We start from the raw sequence: 12,905 nt of genomic DNA, 5'->3' as shown, positions 1-12,905 counted from the left end.
CAATTTGTTTTTTTGTTTTTGTATGTGTGTTTAATTAAAATTCTAATATAGACAATTTATTTGAAAAAAATTCTAAAAGGAGTTTTCTGTTTTGTAATTTTGTTAAAAAATGGTCTTATGAGTTCAAATTCGGTTAAAATATTTTCAAACGAGACTAAAATATTCTTAATTTATATTAATTTTATTATAATTGACTTCCGAACATAGTTGTTGGATTATAGTGTTAGGGTTTATACTCTAAAAGCATGTGTAAAGATATTTTATTTTTAAATTTAATAAAAGTGTATTTGTTTTTATTATTATATTTCTGAATTATTATTAAATAATTAATATAAATATTTTAAAAATTCATAATCATCAATGGGAGTTTGATCTTGTATTAGTACGAGTGGATTAAGATCGTAAAGAATCAATAAAATGATTTGTAACATATTAACGTTTGATCTTTAACGAATGGTTGCTAGTATGGTTCGCTAAGTATTTTGATTGCATGTGATCTAGATCGAGATTGCTGATGTGGGTAGATATCTTAGCGAATGTACCTTATATAATTAGATTATATAGAACAATATTGATGTTAATTAATTTCTTTATACATTTGTCATTTATCATAAATACTTAATTCATATAAAAATATGATCATATGTAGATCAATCTAAATTTTGAGTAGTCATGAACTCGTATTCATGTCTATTGAATCTTTTGATTAACTCGTTGATGTTTGTTTGTAAAACAGACTAATGAATTTTGTTTTAGAGATTCAATGACATGAGTAGTCGGGGACATGTTCTTAAAAAAATTGGAATTCAATATTTTCTAACGAATTGTATATTGGTTCTCTTAAGGTTAATTCTGGAACTTAATGATTATTGAGCTCAAATTATAATACAGTTATAAACTAACTGTTAGCTAGTGAATTAATGGTACTCTTAAGGATAAAGAAGTAATTAGAAGGGTAAAACTATAATTTTAACCAACTTTAATTTTCAAAACAATAATTGGAAGATGAGATTACATGAAGTGATTATATTAATGGACTACACGAGATAACTTTGTAAATATAATTCTATAAGGATTAAGAGTGCAATTAATATTTATAGTGAAGTAATAATGGAATTAAATAAGAATATTTAATCAAAGAGTTTAATTAAAAATATGATTTATTAGGGCTTAGAATTATGGATCCATGGTCCTCGAGCCACCTCCGTACTACACAATCGAGGGTGTGAATGTTTATGACAAAATCAAAAGGACTAATTTGCAAAGGAATTAATTTTTCGAGGTAAATATATAGTTATATGTAATTAACTAATTATGAATTATGTTATCCAAAAAACAGGCACGAATGACGTGGCAAGTGATTCTCGGACACGTGGCTGACACTTGGCGGAATTCTGCTAGGGTATCGACCAGAAGAGATATTACAAGCAAAAGGCAGTCGAAGTTTACCTACAACCAGTATGGTCGCAAGTTCCGCGTGCCTCATGATACTTTTATAAAGATCTTAGTCAATCCCGAAATTGACTCCCATGATTTCCTGAGTATCCGATTATTTAGAAAAGAATATCTGTAACAAATTAATGTAATCCCCTTTGAGCCTATAAATAGAGAAAGATAGCTCAAGGAAGAGACTTTTTGGCCTTCGAATTATTTGAGACTAGAGTGATTCTATTTGATAGATTGTCTTGTTCTTCAGAGGTTGGTGAAACTCATTGAACCCTAGTTCTTTGATCACTCCTTTGAATCCTATATCAATAACAATTCAAGTGGACGTAGGTTATTACCAGATTCTGGGGCCGAATCACTATAAACTCTTGTGTTCCTTATTGTTTCGTGATCATATTCTTTCCAACGTGTTTGTCCAAATCAAGCATATTTGACTCCGTGTCAGTTGGCCAAAATCAGGGTCAACAAATTAATTAATATATTTTATTTGAAAACTATATTAATTGATTAAAATATTAATTAGTTGAGAATTAATTAATATTGAGATAATATATTTAATCATGGAATTAAATAATATTAGATTATTATAAGATTATTATTGTACCCCCAAAATACGAGTTGAATTACTCAGTACGGGGTACAACTGACAGACAAGCGTATGAAGAAAGCATATAGATAAAGCTTCTAGCTAGCTTTGGAGTGAACAGTTCGAGTCAAAATTGACAGCTTATGAAAATTAGATAGTCTCTAGATCGCCTTCGTGAAAATCTGAACGTGACCCGTGTTAGTTCAGGTTAGTTCTTTGACACCCAGCTCGAAGGAAGTGTTTAGCTCGTGGAAGCCTGTCTATGATGCATAGTGAAGGATCCCAAAAGACTCGGAGATTCTTTATACACTCATTAATTCTAAGATATTATTCTATATTTATTACCCGATATTGTGGGCATAGAATCAATAGGTATTAATGAATTTATGTAAATGGGATGTTACCCAAAAATGTATGTTACCATATTTATGCATGGTTACCCGAAACTGTCCAGGCAAAATTCCCTATAAATACAGGGGATAATGGACAGAAAGGGGGATCGACATTTTGTACACTGAAACTCTGATGAAATTGTCACATGCAATTTCATGACGAGAAACAAACAGATTAATAAGAGTGACTCATGGACTAGGTGGATTTTAACCACTGAATCATGTAAAAAATGTGGGTGATCTTACTTTTTTATTCCAATTACGATTTAGCAAAAGCCTCATATCTCTATTTTCGGATTTCTTAATCCATTGTTGGCAAAAAACCACGTCAATAGATTGATGCTTTCGTTGAGAGCATAGTAGGCATAATTCCCCATGCAAGTTTCACCTAACAGTCATCATGGTTGTCACTCGATCTATGTGTGACAACGAGATGGACCAACCTGATGATCAGGAGGCTCACTGTGCGCCCATCCCCATTGGAGAAGGGTCATATGCACAACTTCATCGTGGAAAACAACATGTGGACCAAGATGATGCTGGGAGCTCAACCTCACGCCCACCAAACCTCCATCCGGGATACTTGACAGTCATCGAGATAGAAAATGCCCAGTTAAGGAACCATCTTGCTCAGGCTAACAAGCAAATTGAGGAGATATTGTTTCGATTACCCCCTCCTACAACCGATGTCAACATCAGAAGGAGGAAAAGTGGGTCCCATAGGTCCCACAGGAATAATCGACCCAATATTAGTTGCCTGTCAGAACTGCAACTTTGAGCTCCATACCTTCTAAGTTGATCCAGCGAAATACTCAACCTGCCAATCCTCATAGGAATCATTAACCTCATGCCAGTCACTCTGTTTTGTCTGCGACCCCAAGTTATGTACCATATGAACGGATCCCACAGAATGCTCAACCTACCAACCATCGCAGACAATCATTCAACTCACACTCCCAGGAACTAGCCTGGACAAGCAGGGCGAGCTAGACCGATTCAAGGAGAAGAAACATCCTAGAAAATCCATCCATGCCACGGCCAGAGCCTCCGACACAGAGAAATGAACTAACACTGCCTCCAACTCGAGAAGTTGGAGTAGACCAAGGGCAAGCTAGTCTAGTGCGCCCCGATGGAATAAGGATAACTTCACCAATAAGACATCCTCTCTCACCAAGTCGGCATCCAACGCCACCTCGCCCACAGAGGAACACTCCAGCTCATGGGGATAGCAGGAAAAATCCTCCCCCCTCAAAGGACATTTATATCCCACAGTCTCGCGCTAATAATCCAGGACCTCGATCCAAGCCATGAGCCGTAATCTTTACGAATGGAAGCTACTGGACAGAGAGCCAAAGCAGAGGCATTCATGAGATCGGCCTGAGGAATCATTTAAGCTCTGCACAAAGCCTTCACTCTAACCCACATTCTGACCTGTGTGATCATCTAAACTCACAAAGAAGGCGTCCAGCTCGCCACGATGATTTGAGTTACACTCAGGCCAGGGGAGATCTACCTATCATACATGATAACGGGAATGTCCCACCTAACAGAGCTCAAGTTTGGAGGAATAAGAACCTATCTAAGGCATACAATAGGATGGGAGTTAATAATCAACTCCCAAGTAATCTAGACGCCAAGGATCCAACCCTTGAGCGGCTGGCCCTAATGGAAGAACATACGAAGAAACTTCTATATGGAAAATGAGTCGATGATTGTGATTCTGATGAGGAGCTTGAGCCTTTTTCTCTTAACATTGTGACAGCTCTGTATCATATTGGCTTCAGGATGCCGAATATGCCCACATATGATGGGAACACTAACCCATCCGATCACCTCAGGACTTTCAACATGTTAATGATGGCCCACAACGTCGAGTTAGACATAAGATGTATCTTGTTCCCCGCAACATTGACTGGACTGGCCAGGTTGTGGTTCAATAAGTACAAGAAACATTCAATCACCTTGTGGAAGAAACTGTCTTTTGAGTTTAAGAGACAGTTTTGAGCTGCAAAGGAAGCTCGCGTTGAAGTTGATTCGCTGGCTAAGATTAAACAACAACCTGGTGATTCCCTGAAGGCATATCTGAATCGATTCACCAATGTCGTATCACGATCTAGGGATGCTGATGATAGCTCTAAGGTCATCGCTATGAGGACAGAGATCACAGTAAGAGGTGATTTATGGAAAGAGCTCCAGTGGAAAGGAGTTAAGAGTGTAGATGAATTCCTGGCTCGGGCTCAGGAATGGATAAATCTGGAGGAGGCACAATCTGCTATTGCAGGAACTAACCAGACCCCAGCCGGCTGGAGTGGTAATGGATGTTGCAGCTATGACTCAGCCTGCTACCCAGAATAACCAGGCGGGGAGCAATTAGCAGAAGGGGACTGGTGAGGGTGACCAAAATGGCACCAAAAAGAATAAGCCCAGTGAAAACTACAAGGCCATCTACACCGCCTATACTGACCTGACATATACACGAGAGTGTATCTTCTTGACAAACTTTAATCATATTCCATGGAAGAAACTAGAGCCCCTGAGGCACTAGAGGGCGAAGAGAGACCCAACCAAATTCTGCCGATATCACAACGACATCGGCCACAACACTAATGATTTCCGTCAGCTAAAATATGAGATCGAGACTCTCATTGGGGGTTGACCGTTAGCCCAATATGCTCAAAACAGAGTAGTTCACAATCAGCTAGCATGGAAAAACGTTCAACCAGCTTAGGAAAATCTGGTCAATCAACTCGAGGCTCAACCAGATCAGGGGAATTAAATCGTCCCCCCTCCAATAGAAGGGATGGACATAGCCACTATTACCGGAGGACCTCATCTGGCGGGCACGAGTAATGGGGCCCAGAAGAGGTACATACAAGAGTTGAAAACCCACAATGGTGCTGAGTTTGTTCTAGAGCAAAGGCTATCAAAACAATAGCAGTTAGAGAAAGAACCAATCATTTTCATGGAAGAAGACACTAGCCACGTCGAGTTCCTGCATAATGATCTGCTGGTGATAACCGTTCAACTCACCAATCAAAGACTACATAGTATATTAATTGATAATGGGAGCTCTGTAAATGTGATATTCAAGTCCACCCTTGAAAAGATGGGGCTATCTATAGTTGATCTTAAGGAGACCTCGATGACCCTATACAAAGTCTCAGGAGAAGGAATATCAGCCTTAGGGATGATCGGGCTTGTAGTGACACTGGAAGATGATATGGGAGTTGTTGCTAAAATGCTCAAATTCGTTGTAATCGATTGCCCGACTGTATACAACACAATTTTGGGATGACCCGCACTGATGAATTTTGAAGCTATCACCTCAATCCAACATCTAGCAATGAATTTACCTTCAACCTCATGTATATGTATTGTAAGAGGAGATCAGCTCGCTACCAGAGAATGCTATAACAGTGCTATGAAGGGAAAATCACAACTCGAGCAGCAAGCGATGGTCATCATTGAGGGGGATGAGGAGCCTTGGGTAATGGAAATTGCCCATGGGGCAGAAGAACCTCAAGAAGGAGATAACAAGGTCGCCCAACAAGATGACATTGATCCAAGATTAGGCAAAGATAGGTCTGAGCTCCAAGCATTGGAAGAGCTCGAGGAAATCAGTATTGGCCTGGAGGTACCTTCAAGGGTCGTAAAGAATGGAAAAATTCTTGGAACTGAAAGGAGGAAGGAGCTGGTCGAGTTTTTGAGAAATAACATGGACGTCTTTGCTTGATCACATGAAGATATGGTGGGAATCAATCCAAATGTTATGATGCATACTCTGAATTTGGACAGGAATGTGCCTCCAAAGGTATAGAAACGAAGGCTTTTGGGGAAGGAATGGTCAGATGCTTTAGAAGAAGAAGTAGCTCGATCACTTAAGTGTGGATTCATAAGGGAAGCAAAATATCCTACCTGGATTGCTAACCCTGTTTTGGTCCCATAGCCCAATGGAAAGTGGAGAACTTGCATTGACTTTTTCGACCTCAATAAGGCCGGTCCTAAGGATTATTTTCCACTACCTCGAATTGATTAGTGGGTAGGCACAATATCCACTCACAAGCTCATGTCTTTCATGGATGCATATTCTGGATATAACCAGATCGCGATGAACCATGCAAGATCCAGAGCATGCTAGCTTCATGACTGAGCATAACGTATATTGCTACAAGGTTATGCCTTTCGAGCTGAAGAATACAGGTGCAATGTACCAACGGCTGGTCAAAAAAATGTTCGTTAACTAGATTGGGAAAAATATGGAAGTGTATGTCAATGATATGCTCGTTAAATCAAAGACTGCCATCAACCATGTATCTTACCTGGAAGAATGTTTTGGCATGCTAAGGAAATATGACATGAAGCTAAATCCCAAGATGTGCACCTTTGGGGTTTCCACGAATTTTGTTTGGGTTTCATAGACAACACAAGGGGGATAGAGGCGAACCCATAGAAGATCATGTCGTTACAAAAAATGCCTTCGCCTAGGTCGCATAGAGAAGTACAAAGCTTAACTGGAAAAATGGCGACCCTAAACCGATTCGTTTCAAAATCCACTGACAAGTGTCTTTCGTTCAAAAACTTGCTTAGAGGAAACAAAAAGTTTGAGTGGACTAAAGAATGCAAGAAGGCGTTTCAGAATCTGAAAAACTCACTTGGTTGAACCCCCATATTATCAAAACCATCAACTAGAGAATGTTTGTTCTTATACCTAGATGTGACATAAAATGCGATCAACACCGTATTAGTTCGAGAAGAAATTTAAGTGCAGATACTGGTGTACTATGTGAGTAAGAGGCTTTTGGGAGCTGAATCTAGATACCCTTTAATAGAAAAACTCGCGTTCTACTTGATCTTGGCCTCAAGAAAACTCAGGCCATACTTCCAGTCCCCCACTGTCCACGTCTTAACCGATCAACCTTTAAGGCAGGTCTTGCAAGAACCTAAAAACATCTGGACGTTTTTTTAAGTGGGCCATCGAACTCAGTTAGTTCGAGATATTATATAAGCCACGCTCAACAATCAAGAGTTAAGTGCTCGCTGATTTTGTGGCAGAATGCATAGGTTTTCAGGATGATCCAATGAGAGAACCTGTGCAAGAGTTGTGGAAACTCTTCGTTGGTGGATTCTAACGAGAACGGATCTGGAGCTGGGATAATTCTGATCTCACCTGAGGGACATCAATTCCATACAACCCTGAGGTTCAGATTCAAAGCATCCAAAAATGAAGCAGAGTACAAAGCTCTATTGGCAAGAATACAGGTGGCAAAAGAACTGAAAGCAAAGGTGATCCAATGTTATAGTGATTCCCAGCTCGTGGTTAATCAGATATTGGGGGAGTATCAAGCTCAAGGTATCAAAATGGTGGCTTATCTAGCTAAGGTCAAAGATGAGTTGTCTGAGTTTTATTTCTACTCCATTAAGCAGGTACCCCACAAGCAAAATTCAAACGCTGATGTTTTAGCCCGACTTGCCACCATCAAAGAGGCAGATACATTAAATGTAGTCCCAGTGGATTTCTTAACACAACCAAGCATAATGGAAGAACCGGTTGAGGTCAGAGTGATTGACACAAAACTGAACGGGATAACCCCATAGTAGAATACCTTACAACCGATAAACTACCAAATGATGTAAGAAAATTGTTATATCAAGTCCCACGGTATGTTATGGTTGAGGGAATTCTCTACCTACAAGGGCACTCACTACCCCTCCTATGGTGTGTTCTGCTCGAGAAAGCATGATAACTCTACAAAATAGAGTTATTTTACCACTTTTTATGTGCAAATTGTTGCTTAATTCTTGAGTTTTTAATTGATTTATTAAGTTTTTAAGTAATTTTGAATTTATTAGTCTTATCATGATGTTATATACTTTTGTGTGTTTTTATAGTTATTTTGTTGTAAAATGTTGTAGTTAATTATTTGAATTATTATTGTTAAGTTAGTGGTAAAAAAATGTTGTATTATTGAACTCAAATATAAAATATAAATTAAGTTATAATTAATATTTTCAAAGAATTAAATTGATTTATTTTATAGTTGAAAATATTGTATTATGATTTATTTTATATTTATTTTGTAGGGAATTTATGCTCTTGAAAAGCAAGGAAAATGATGAAAAAGGTTGCTTTTTTGTGAAAAAAAACAAAGGAATATGGTATTTATCAAAAGCCCAAACCAGCCATGGCCCAGGCCCACCATTTCATCCAGCCACTCCCTTGGGCCTGCGCCAGCCAGCCCAGCAAGTCACCTCCTGCTTGCTTCCAGCCCTTCACGTTCAAGCCATCTTCAGCACTCTCCCATTGCTGCCACGTGTCCACCAAGCTCACCATTCAGCAATTCACTCGCCTGACTCCAGCCATGCACCAACAAACGCCAGCTGCTTCAATCCCCAACCGAGAGCTTCTCACCTGCCAAAACAGCACAAAGCAGCCCCAAAGCCTCTCACCCATGCATGCCACTTTTTGAGCCCACAAAAATACCACTTTTTACCCCACTTTCTACATATTTTACCCCAAAACATAATTATTATACCCTATAATTTATCCCTATTTGCCATATTATAATTAATTAAATTAATTTAATCAATTTAATTAATTTAAATTGATTATTTTAATACCTCATTTTTGGCTATAAATAAGGGATTTAGGGGGTCATATTTTAAAAAAAGGGGAGGTTACCATACCAAAAACTCTACACATTTCAAAACCTCTCTATTCTCTTCATCTTCTTCTTCTTTTTGGTTATTTTCTATGTATTTTTAGAGGAAAAATTTGGGAGTTCATCCTCCAAATTTTCCTATTTATGTTTGTAATTTTTAGTTTGTATTTGCTATTCTAGTTATGTGTTTCTAATCTTTTTAAGATTATTAAGCTGATGATGAAACAATTTGTAACTAGATAGTGTTTATTTTGTATATTGATTTCCCATTTTGTGCAACAAAGTTTATGGAATTTTCTTCTTCAAATATCTTCTTTCATCTTAAATATCATGTATTTTGGATTGTTAGCACATGTTTACACTTTGTTCTTCATTAGTGCATAAACATAATATTCTTTGTATAAGATGTGTCATTAAATTGTACACATCCATGCTTAGAACAAAAATATTATGTTTTGCCTTATAAATAATGTTCATTGATTTATTTGTTATTTCATTAGATTGATTTACACTAAATGCTTTGAAATTATAATTTTGAAAAGTGAAGAAAAATCCTATCTTTTTAGAAGTAATTTGTGCCTTAAATTATAAATCTATTTAGAAAATGATAGTTTAAATTATTTTAACTATCACTAAAACTTGGGAATCAATATACTAATAAATATTATTAAACTTACATTTTGTGGATTCTATTATCTTAATAATCTTTCTTTTACCATCTTCATTTCTATTATTAATTTATGTTATATATATTGTCTTTAATATCTTTATTATTGTCTTTTATTTTATTTTTATTGTTACAAATTTGCATCAATCTTTGGAGCTAGGTTAGAATTTATAAATTTTGATTTAAAATAGTTTCCTTTTCGATTTTAGACAACTCCTTTGGGTTCGACCTCGTGCTTACACGAAAACTATTCTGTAAATACGATTCGTGCGCTTGCGAGTTATAAATATTTAAAACATACCTGTTTTGGGTCCATCAAAGCACATACTATCCTACAAGAGATACATGAAGGTTCTATGGAGACCACGTTGGGGGGAAAAACCTGGCTCTAAAGATATTGAGGCAGGGTTATTTTTGGCCTACGCTAAAAAAGGACTCGACCTCATAAGTCCAAAAGTGTAATTAGTGTCATCGCTTTTCCATGATTGCTCGAGGAGCACCCATGGAGCTAACCATGATTTCATCACCCTAGTCATTCACAGTATGGATGATCGACTTGATTGGTTCACTACCAGCAAGAAAAGGAGGAGTTCACTATGCAGTTGTCGTCATTGACTACTTTACAAAGTGGGTTGAGGTTGACCCTCTGGCGACCCTAACCTCGAAGAGACACATGGATTTCATTAGGGGTGAACATTTGATCCGAAAAACCCGCCCGACCCGCAACCCAAAAACCCATTTTTTTGGGAAAACCCGTCGGATTCGGGTTCAATCCGACCCGAACCCGACAAAATTCGGGTCGGGTTCGGGTTTGAATTTTGTTAAAACTCAGGTTCAGGTTCAAACCCGAAATCCGAGAAAATGGTATTTTTGAAAAAAAAAAGTGAAAAAAATGGTATTTTTGCAAATTTTGGCTTTTCAGCACAAAACCCAATTGGCCCAGTCCAATCCAAAATCAAACCCAAAATAAAAAAAATGGTATTTTTGAAGAAAAAAATGGTATTCTTAAAAAAAAAGTGTAAAAAATGGTATTTTTGCAAAATTTGGCTTTTCAGCCCAAAACACAAATGGCCTAGCCCAACCCGAATCAAACCTGAACCCGAACCCAAATAAAACCCAAAACCCGAAAAAACCCAAAAATTTTGGATCGGTTTCAGTACCATTTTTCTCAACCCAAAACCCGTAAAACCTGAACCCGATGAACTCGAAACCCGAAAACCCGACCCGTGTGCACCCCTAGATTTCATTGTGAAGAACATCATATGCCATTTTGGGCACCCAAAGAAGATCGTAACTGACAATGGAACTCAGTTCGATAGTCATCTTTTCACAAACTTTTGTGAGAAGTACGACATAACCAAGAATTTTTCTTCAGTGGCATATCCGCAAGCTAATGGGCAGATCGAGGTTGTAAATAAAACCCTAAAGACAAGTTTAAATAAATGACTAGATGAAGCTAAGGGATTATGGCTCGAGCAGCTTCCACAAGTACTTTGGCCCTATAAGACCTCACACCGCACCTCCACAGGGCACACTCCCTTCTCTTTAACCTTTGGAAGTGATGCTATGCTCCCAATTGAGGCACTAGTGATGTCACATAGGCAGAAAACCTTCAATCAAGATCGAAACCATGACTTGCTCAACGCATCTCTGGACCTGATCAAGGAAAAATGGGAAGAGTCATAATTACAGCTCGCCCATTATCAATAGAGAATTACTCGCTACTTTAACTCGAAGGTAAAAGGATGCAGACTCAGACTGGGTGTCTTAGTGCTCCGAAGGGTGTTTTTGGCAAACAAAGATCCTAAAGATGGTGTATTGGGACCGAACTGGGACGGACCATACTAGATCGTGGAAATCTTACGTGAAGGAACCTTTAAACTATCTCGGTTAAGTGGAGAGTTGGTCCCACGAACCTGGAATGCTCCACATGTAAAAAAATACTATTAGTAATAGGAAAACTTTGTTAATTTGTAATGTTTTTAGTATTTTTCCATGTAAGACTTATTTATAAAAGCCATTCTATTTTAATAGCACTAGATTGCTATGTAATTTAAATGTAGAACCAATATTTTATCTTATTCTTGTGATGTATCACATGCTCATTTTGTAAAAGCGACCTAGAATATTCATAAATTTTGATCACTTGGGGGGCATATAACCCTCGAAGAGTCCTTAAAGTATTTAACAAATTTGGATAAAATTTGCGAATTTGTGAAACTTAGAATTTGGAAAATTGATTATTCTACAACTTTTTAAAGTTCAAATTTTCAAAGAAATTCTGAATACGAACTAAGTTAAGAAAATTCAAAGAAACAAAACCTAGAATTCAACTAGGAACTCCTAGATATAACCAGGTCCGAGGCCTGATTCCTAACAGGTATAACGCTATTAGGCAAGTAAACTCCTGGATATAACCAGGTCCAAGGCCTGATTCCTAACAGGTTTAACGCTATTAGGCGAGAAAACTCCTAGATATAACAAGGTCCAAGGCTTGATTCCTAACAGGTAAAAGGCTATTAGGCGAGCAAACTCCTATATATAACTAAGATTGAGGCCTGATTCCTAATAGGTATAACACTATTAGGCGAGCAAACTCCTAGATATAACTAGGTCCAAAGCCTGATTCCTAACAAGTATAATGCTATTAGGTGAGCAAATTCCTAGATATAACCAGGTGATCGACTAGAATTAACTGGTCGAGCCATCAGGCGTTTATCTCGATCTAAAGATAACCCCTATGATTGCGAATGTACAAGGACTTAAAATTTCATAAGCATAGCAAGATAATAGGTTAAGGGGAACAAAAATATATTAGAAATTAATGAACATGTACTAACACAAGTATATGAATAGCTCAAGGAGAAATAACCTTGAACTAAGCCCAAAGTCGATTGTCTCAGATTTTGAATGCTTAATTACAATAGGTTCAAAGAACCTGAAATAAAGCATAAAAATAAAAAGTAAAAATAAGGATGAGGGTGCCCTAAACATCACTGAGCTCCAGTAACTTTCCCTTGTGATGTCACCTCATCATCGCCCCCTTCAGCAACTTCAAAAGCCTCCACGGTCTCGGAGGGCTCTTGCAAGAGTCAGCTCTGGAACTTGGCGAGGTAACGCCCCCAAAGCTTCGCATCAAGAAATGAGAAATCTCC

Source organism: Humulus lupulus, chromosome 2, assembly GCF_963169125.1.
Source record: "Humulus lupulus chromosome 2, drHumLupu1.1, whole genome shotgun sequence".
NCBI lineage: Eukaryota > Viridiplantae > Streptophyta > Magnoliopsida > Rosales > Cannabaceae > Humulus > Humulus lupulus.
This window is presented reverse-complemented; position numbering follows the sequence as displayed.